We start from the raw sequence: 8,958 nt of genomic DNA, 5'->3' as shown, positions 1-8,958 counted from the left end.
TTTTATGTATCTTATTTTATGGAAGCAACTTTAAATATATCGATAACTTTTATTTCATGAAACTACATAGATGTCTTGTACGTACATCTGAAAGTTTGAAACTGACATAGAGAGATGCAATTGTTCGCACACATACATAGACGAATCACCCTATGTGACGACGACCAGCTGGCCTTGCCCGTCGACCGGAGGGTGACAATCGATCAGGGGGTCTGTGTTCACGAAGACCACGACCGTACTGTCCCTCGTGTTCCTGTGTCCGCGACTCATGCATAGGTGGTGGAGTCTGAAATCCATATTGAGATGATGATTCTAAATTGTAGGTGAATGACTGTGACTCAGAATTCATATAAGATGGACCAATAACGTCCTGCCCGAAAAAATCATTTATCATTCCTGGGAGCGTGCATTGAGCATCATGGGTTTCTGTGAGTATTTCTTTCTGTACGCCACGCTGGGTATGTTCATCTCCCCATGATGGATCATTAATTTCCTCCTCCACGAAACTTTGTGTTTTAAAAAAAGATGTGTAAATAGAAGTTATGTAATTGCTTATTATAATTGTACATACCTGATCGCTGTTGTAGCTTTGTGCTCCCTCGCTTGTCTCAGCCCAACGATTCTCCTCGGGCATCCTAATCCCTCGCGTGGGCAGATATGGGTGAGATCCTGGAGTGTGTGCGCCATATGCTGTATATGCATCCTGCTCCATGAAATGAGTCTGTTCGGGCGTCGAACCTAAATCTGGAGCATTTACCTGTGATGTCTGCCCATGTATTGGTAGAGACGAGTCATGTCGTGGAAGTGTCGGCATAGTATTAGGACCCTCTCCCCACCGCATGGTCGACGACGGCGCCGCACTCGGTCTAGCTGACCTCGGTTCCGGAATGTTGTACGTTGCAGTGACAACATCGTTCTCTGTACCGCATCTCGTAAACCTTGTGCTGACGAATTCGCTAATTTTTTTAAAGAAGGACCTGCCTTTAGGATCAATTCCCTGGGCTCGCATTGCTTCCCTCGCCATCGCTTGTACTTGGGTGCAAATATCAATCTGAAAAAAATCGTTGTTCGTTGGTTGAATTGTTCATTAAATGATGGACTTGAATAGCAAGATGTTGATTATTACCGCGGAGTCACGATAGTAAGCTGATGATGTGTCCATCCGTCCCTGCAACTGTTCCATATGCGTTGGATGTGTTGGCATCGTAGGTGGTTCACTCGTCAGTCTAGTACGCGTGCTCATGCGATACCAATTATAGTACGCTTCTGTCGTAGTTGCATCATACGTTATGCATAAATAAATTAACATTAGTAAAGTTACATCACATTCTGTATTTTATAGGCACATAATTAAATTAACTTTATTAAAATTACCGTTGCTGAGGCACTATATTTTGTAGAGCTTCATTATTCCACTGATTTATCCATTCAATGTTTTCTGCATTCCAGTCCACACTAGATCTGCCCATATTGCTCATCCTGTAATTATAGATAACAAAAAATTCAAGAATAGTTGATGGAATATCTATTTAGCTAGGTCACATCTTACTTACTTATGAGTTTCTTCGTCGATACATCTTGGAACCGGTGGTGAAATATCTTGATATAGACCGAACTGTGTCATGACACGGTCAGGATTATACGGTTCCACAAACCATAGATAGAGTAAATTGCAGCGAGTCATCCAGAAGGCACTATCTCTCACGCATTCCACTGGCATGTGTTGCAAACCAAATACCATATCAATGTGCGCCTCAGTCCACGGGTTCCATGTTATTAGTGAGTCGTTAAGAAGCTCAAACTGATCATGGTATATGGGGTAACAATTTTTTGCAATTTTAGTAGACCATTTTTTCCGACCCAGCATCCACCGGCTGGACATAGTTACAACACCCTCACCATAGTTGTACGGGGTTGCGGGTTCTACTATCTGCAGTCGTCCTACAGATAAGTATTCCCAGGACCACAACTGTAGAAACTCGTAGGAGACACAAAATAATGGAGCTTTAGATGTGAATGCAGTTTTTTGAGTGGCATCACACAACCCTCGGTATGTGTGAGAAAGCAAAGCAGAACCAAAGCTATATGGTGGATTTTGGGGTAAAGGTTTGTCTACTATCTTTGCGGCAAAATAGATGAGACCAGGCAAAACTACCTCCCCATGAGAATTAGGAAACATCACACCAAAGAGCCACAACAAATATGCAAACAAGTGTCTCTTCGTTGTCTCAGGATCAGCATGGGTAGATAAAATTTCGAAGTTAATACGAAGCCAGCTGAGTGGGACACCTCGAGGCGGACCAGAACGATCTGATATGGGCATTTCGAGCCTCAGACGGGCAGAGACATCTGCTGGCCAATTAGGAGAAACTCGTGGATGTACCACTGGCACACCTCTAATTGGTAAAGCTGTGATCATTGACACATCTTTTAGAGTAAGTGCAAGCTCTCCACATCGAAAGTGAAATGTGTGGGTCTCCGGTCTCCATCTATCAACGAGGGATGTCAAAAGGGATGGGTCGGCAGTAAAACTACCTCGACGAGCTGCGATGTTCGCAAAATGTAGGAGTCCATAAGCCTCAAGGTGTTCAAGGAACCGATTATGTATTGACCAAGGCGTCTTTACAGTTCGAAGCCGGAAGGTCTAAGGAGGATTTTCATGATTTGGATTTATGAAAAGCTGGCAACGGTGGTGGTTGTCATGATAACCATTCAAAAGCTGGGGCATTTCAGCCATAACCTGCAATCACGATGAAATTAAATGAAATATTCCAAATATTACATCACGATGAAATTAAAATAAATATTCCGAATATTACATCACGATGAAATTAAAATACATATTCCGAATATTACATCACGATGAAATTAAAATACATATTCTGAATATTACATATGAAATTAAAATACATAGCATGATTACATATCACGCAGTGTTGTTGTTACGATACGGACACTCCCTACGCGGGTGACCAACACACCTACATACGCGGCATCGCCTTGGTTCTCCCAACTGGCTGTGGTCCATGTCATTGCGATGACGCCTAGACTGACGCCGTCCCTTGCTGGTTCGCATCAATGCGGGATCTGGAACCCATGTGGTGCCTTCTGGCCATAATTGCTTGTAGTTCATATCAATGCCCCATGCCCAAAACTCACTGTTCCAAGTGTTGTACAAATTGTGCATGTTGAAGTATGGTGATATGTATGGCTCGACACTAATTTGTTGATCTGCAGCTGCCCGCAATACGTGACTGCAAGGATATCCCAAAAGCTTGGGCTTGCCACAAGTGCACTCACACGAGGTTGCGCCAAGCGTCACAGCTTGTTTTTTTGCTCCCCTGTGGTGACCCTTAACAAACTTTGCTCGCACACTAACTTCCCATTTATTCCTAAGTGCATCTACCTGCCTGCACCCATGTCTTTGCGACTTCTTTGCTTTGTCATCGAGATGTCTTTGCATCTTCTCAGACCAGGTCTTGTTGTCTACAAAGTATGACACAGTCCGGTTCCAAGTTTCATCAATTAGTGTTGTGATAGGTAGTGCCGTCACCCCTTTAAGAACACCATTGTACACCTCGGACATGTTGCTTGTCATTATACCGTATCTAGCGCCAGTGTCCTGAGACTGCGCCCACTTGTACAAATTGGGACAATTCTCACTAATCCACTGGCTCAAATTTATTGCTGTTTGACGACCCCTCCGGTCTTCTCTCGCCGGGAGGGATGCACGCTCGATTTGACCATTGATACCTGCCCAGATAGCATTCATTTTTGCTGCAGTTTTCTGCATGCACATCCTCTTGAATAGCTTGAACCAATCTTTGTTTTTGAATTTCGAATAAAAATTAGCTGCCAAATGCCTCATGCACCACCTTGTCTCCAGATCGGGCCACCCCCAATCTGGATCTTGTGAAGCCTTAATTATCTCAAGCATGCTTAATAGTCCGGTGTTGCGACCAGAGATGATGCAAACCCCTTCCCGATCTTTGATGACACCCATCTTCAGGCAACACAGGAACCATAGCCAACTATGTTTGTTTTCGCTCTCCACTAGTGCATAGGCAATAGGAAGAAGTTGATTGTTTGCATCAGCTGCCATCGCCACTAAGAGTGTGCCCTTGTACTTTCCAGTGAGAAATGTACCATCAATTGATACAACCGGACGACAATGCTTGAATGCTTGTATAGTCTAGGCGAATGCCCAGAATAAGCGGTCCAGGATTTGCTCTGAAAGAGTGCCGGTTTGCTCACAACCATGTTGCTCTATTTTTGTGACATGCCATGGCTGACATCCCCCAGGCTTCTGGCGAGCAATAACTCTTCCGCGGCAACCCGCTTTGCGATGGATGCAGATGATCTTCAACTCCTTTTTATCAGACTGCTTCACTCTATGTTGCCTGTGTATAGCAATTGCATAGCTATGTATTGCTTGTTTAGCAGATTCTTATTTGGGAAAATCTGTCCAACAGCCAGACTCCCCGCGTCTAGGCCAGCAACAGAGTGAAATTCATTGGTGATGCTCATAACCTGTAAAAACTCTGGGTTGAGTGCTACAGCGACCGCCTTCTCAGGAGGAACAACTTCATCATCATATGATTCCGAAGACGCAGAAGAATGACCATCATCGTCATCATCTAGCGCCTCCGGCAATCCCTCGACATGTTCGCTCATGTCAACGACCGCAGACCAATATCCCGTGTCATACACTTGTTGGCCACCTGTTGGTACCGATGGGCCGGCATCGGGGGCTACAGTTATGGCCATATGTTCGCCACCACTTGGTTCCGATGGGCCGGCGTCGGGGGCTACAGTTATGGCCAACTGGGCCTCACCGGCACCGCTGCTGCACTCGGCGACATCACTGGCAGAAATGAACTCCACATAAACCATGGGTTGTCCATACATGGAGTTATTGGGATTGCTTGCAAAACCCATGTACGACGCCCATGCTCTTTCACCAGTAACCCGTCGCAGAACCCAACGATTTCCTCCCTCAACCACGAAAGCCTCCAGGGTCATTTGTTTTCCATTCATCGCTGAACCAAACACCGATCGGATGCACCTTCTAACTACCGCATACTCTACATTAACCATGTCTTTCACTACAACCGTAGTCATCCCGCACCTAGACACATCCACACCAGAAGGACCCTCACGTACGACGTGCCCATAAAACACTAACAAACTTTCCATAGTACCTAACGAGCAGCCATATTTACATCGTTAGTCCATTAGAAATCATATTTTTATACTTACATTGTAATAACAACATCCATTACTTATCTTTTTTACATATAACAATTTAACAACATCCATTACATCTACGCATAATAATTTATATTGTACCACTTATGGTGACACTCCATCTATAAAATAAATAGAAGATGAATTACAATATGTCATTCATACCTCTGGTTTAAATAAGGATATCCTTCCGAATATAATATATCACCAGAATAATATCAGCGAATTCCACCTATTTTCATATGAACAAAAATATTACACACATAATTATTTCCGTGCTAGCAAATGTATAAAAATACATACTGCATGCATATATATATATCACGAGTCATATTTCTACGGGGTTGACAAATTATCACATAAACAAATATATTACACACGCGTCTTGCATGTAATAATACTAATGGAGCTAACATATTATTACATGTTTTTTTACAAAAATGCTAGTTACATAGGCATTTTTCCGGCTCCTTTCTAAATACCAGTTGTATGCAAACACGAACAAATCATCGGTAATATATGAACAGAGTCGACCTATTATCACATGAACACAAAGGTGAACAGAGTCTCATACCTTGATCTTCAACTTAGTAGTTCATATCGCATGACAAAATAGTTCCACAAAAGTGATAATACACTCCCTAAGACAAAAGATAAACACATACTAATTAGAAACTAATCAAACAAAATAAAAACATCATGCATGCAAACACGACCAACATGAATGGAAAACTCTTACCTTGATCTATCTTTTCTTCAACTACAACGTCTTCAAAATCTAACTTTAAACCGTCCTAAATCGCCACTTAAACCGTCATATGGACTAGTTCTTGAGAGAAATAGAAGAGAGTGAGAAAGAGAAGCAGTGTGGGTTCAAGCAAAGAAGAGAAACGAGTGAGAGAGGAGGCAGCGACGCATCTCCTTTATACAGAAAATTTTGGCACTGTTTTGTCGGTGGAGAGCGGGAAAAATTTCGACGGTGCACACTGCGTGGGAATCAGCGCTGTGAGCAGGTGGGAATTAGCGCCGTCATGCACAGAACAGGCCGCCGGCTGCCGAGGCGGCAGGGCCCGCCTGGCCGCCTCCTCTCGTGGCGGCATGTCCCACCACTGCCTAGCCGTTCCGTCGCAGAACCACTGGAACGGAAATCCCAGCCGGCCGCCTCGCACCATGGCGGCAGGCCCCAGCCGCCTCGGGCCGTGGCGGCAGGTGACACGCGTCGCCTGGCACGCCTGCAGCCATGGTGGGTGGGGGTCTTTTCTGCCACTTTCGTCCACAACTGATCCTTTCCGACAAATGCACTCGGCAAGGGGTCCTTTTAGACAAAAATTCCAGGACACACAACATGAGCACACTGTTTAGTAGATTTTCGCTACAAGCATGAGGTGCAGATATTTCTAGTGGCTCCGAGGTCCAGATGAACCCGGAATATGAGCCAACCGTTAATATGGAGATATGCACTTCCAATTGTATTTGCCTACTGTTTCCTATGCAACTCCTATTGTGAACAATACCATTGGCCCACAAGCTGTCCATATTAAATGACCTTTGCTCCGTTATGCTTAGGCTGCTTGTAATGAGTAGTATCATATACTAGTATCATGCATATGATACTACTCTATGATACCACATCCGTAATGTATAGTATCATATGATAGTATCATAGGATAGTTCATTTATTGTCATGCAAGACACATAGTAGAACAACATTTAATATGATACGGTATCATGATATGATACTCAATCCTCTCTTTCTTCATTTAATTCTGTGTCATCTCATTAAAATTGCCTAGTTGGCACGCATGATACTACCTATGATACTTCCATTACGGGCAGCCTTAGGCCTCTTCCAATGCAACATTAATAACTACTTCTTTGTTTTTAAATATAAACTTTTTTAGAGATTTTACTAGGGACTACATACGGAGCAAAATGAATGAACCTACACTTTAAAGTATGTCTATGTACATCCATATATAGTCTTTTAATAAAACCTTTAAACAGACTTATATTTAAGAACGGAGGGAGTAGTCTTCTTAATGCATAGTTGTTTATCTTTTCTTGCTAAGCTTCTCTTATGGAATTGTTCAATAATTAAACTTCTTCATTCATTGGTTGGTAATCATTTTACATAGATTGCTTTACCACATCACTTTCTTGCTTCTTTGACACCCTTAGCATCGATGCACTTGAAAGGGCCTTACTCAGTACAAACGGAAAGCGACGGTGATGAATCTGCAACACGTCCAGGCGTCTAGCAAAACAATTTATTGTTCTCACCCCTTCAAACAAAAATCAAGTGTCATCAACATATCACTAGCTAGATTAATAATTTAATTAGCACATATTTTAAAATTTGATGGATTACTTCACTTCAGAGTACAAACACATGGGAAAAAATGTCGTCAAGCAATCTTCACTTCAGAATACACCCAAATTTCGCATGTCTCAGTATGAGCTAGCATTAGCACCGTAGCATGTAAAGAGCACTGAAACTTCAGAATCGAGAGTACACTCAAGTTTAGCCATGTGTGTGTAAGAGAGTTATTTACCCAAAACCACCACACTTGGGGCTAGGGTAACAAGTTAGTACCAGATTTGAGCCAGATCACAAAAAACCACCGAAAATGAGCCTAATGCGTAATGCGGAGCACTAATGCTGCGGTTTGGCTGCAAAACAATGGAACCAACAGGTGAGGCCCGCCCATTGGGCTGACGTGGCAAAGACCGAAATTTTGACTAACTGATGTGGCAAGTAAGGCAAAGGTCCCACTTGTCAATGAGTAAACGGTCATCTTCTTCACCTCTCTATTTCTATGGTGCATTTCATCAAACAACTTCTGGGCGGCCGTCGGGGAGCTCCTTCTTGCGAGCATGGCAATCATAATGACACAGAAGGTGAGGACACACAGTGTGGCGACCAGGGGAGGCCCTGCAGATGCGAAGCCAACGACGAGATGTGGACGACGGAGATGTGTCAGCCGCCCGCACGCACCCCATTTGTGACCCTACCCGCACGCACTCGCCTGGTCCCGCCTCGCTGTCGGCTGCCATTGATGTCTGTGCCCATGCGAGCGCACTGTGGCTCCCATGCGCCTCTCCGAGGCCATGAGCGAGCTTCAGCGGTCACACGTCGAGCTCCGGCAAGATCCCGCATTCGCCGATAAGGAACAAAGAGGTGAGGCAGGGACGCGGCAAGGGGAAGAAGCGCCGACAGTTGGTCGTGCGAGCTTGCTCCGCGCCCCCTCGCTCCAACTCCCACGCGTCAGTGCCTTCATCGTCCGCCTGCAATGCTACTGGCTACCGCCGGCGAGCACCTCTCCACCGGAGCTTCCGTCATCTGCATGAACGATTGAAGAGATGGGGAGGAAGAAGGCAATGGGTGGATTACAGGTGGGACCTTGGTCCATCTCAGCAAAATTTCCACATAGGCATGCCACGTGAGCCTTACAGGTGGGTCCAATCGGTCGGTTTGACTGTTTTTGCGAGGTTATATGACAATCAGTGCTCCGTGTTACGCATTAGGCTCATTTTCGGTGGCTTTTTGTGACCTGGCTTAAATCTGGTACTAACCTGTTACCCTAGCCCCAAGTATAGTGGTTTTGAGTAAATAACTCTCTATAAGAGCTAGCAGTAGGACGTAAAGAGAACCAAAATCCATATGACCTTGTGTGATTCATTGGAGCGCAGGTACGATGGCGTGGCATGGAC

The 8,958-nt window shown here is 44.4% G+C and overlaps 1 long non-coding RNA gene across 1 annotated transcript; it reads right to left on the bottom strand.

The window, feature by feature from the left end:
• Positions 1–2,699: 2,699 nt before the first annotated feature.
• Positions 2,700–5,937, bottom strand: LOC123406040. The gene is made up of 3 exons (XR_006611999.1): positions 5,822–5,937; positions 5,413–5,479; positions 2,700–2,740 (listed from the first exon to the last, which is right to left on the bottom strand). It is a non-coding gene; the product is annotated as an uncharacterized LOC123406040 (long non-coding RNA).
• Between the last annotated feature and the right edge of the window lie 3,021 nt (positions 5,938–8,958).

This window comes from Hordeum vulgare, chromosome 6H (assembly GCF_904849725.1).
Source record: "Hordeum vulgare subsp. vulgare chromosome 6H, MorexV3_pseudomolecules_assembly, whole genome shotgun sequence".
Taxonomy (NCBI): Eukaryota; Viridiplantae; Streptophyta; class Magnoliopsida; order Poales; family Poaceae; genus Hordeum; species Hordeum vulgare.
Note: the sequence above shows the minus strand (reverse complement) of the source record. Positions and strands in the feature narration are given on the sequence as shown.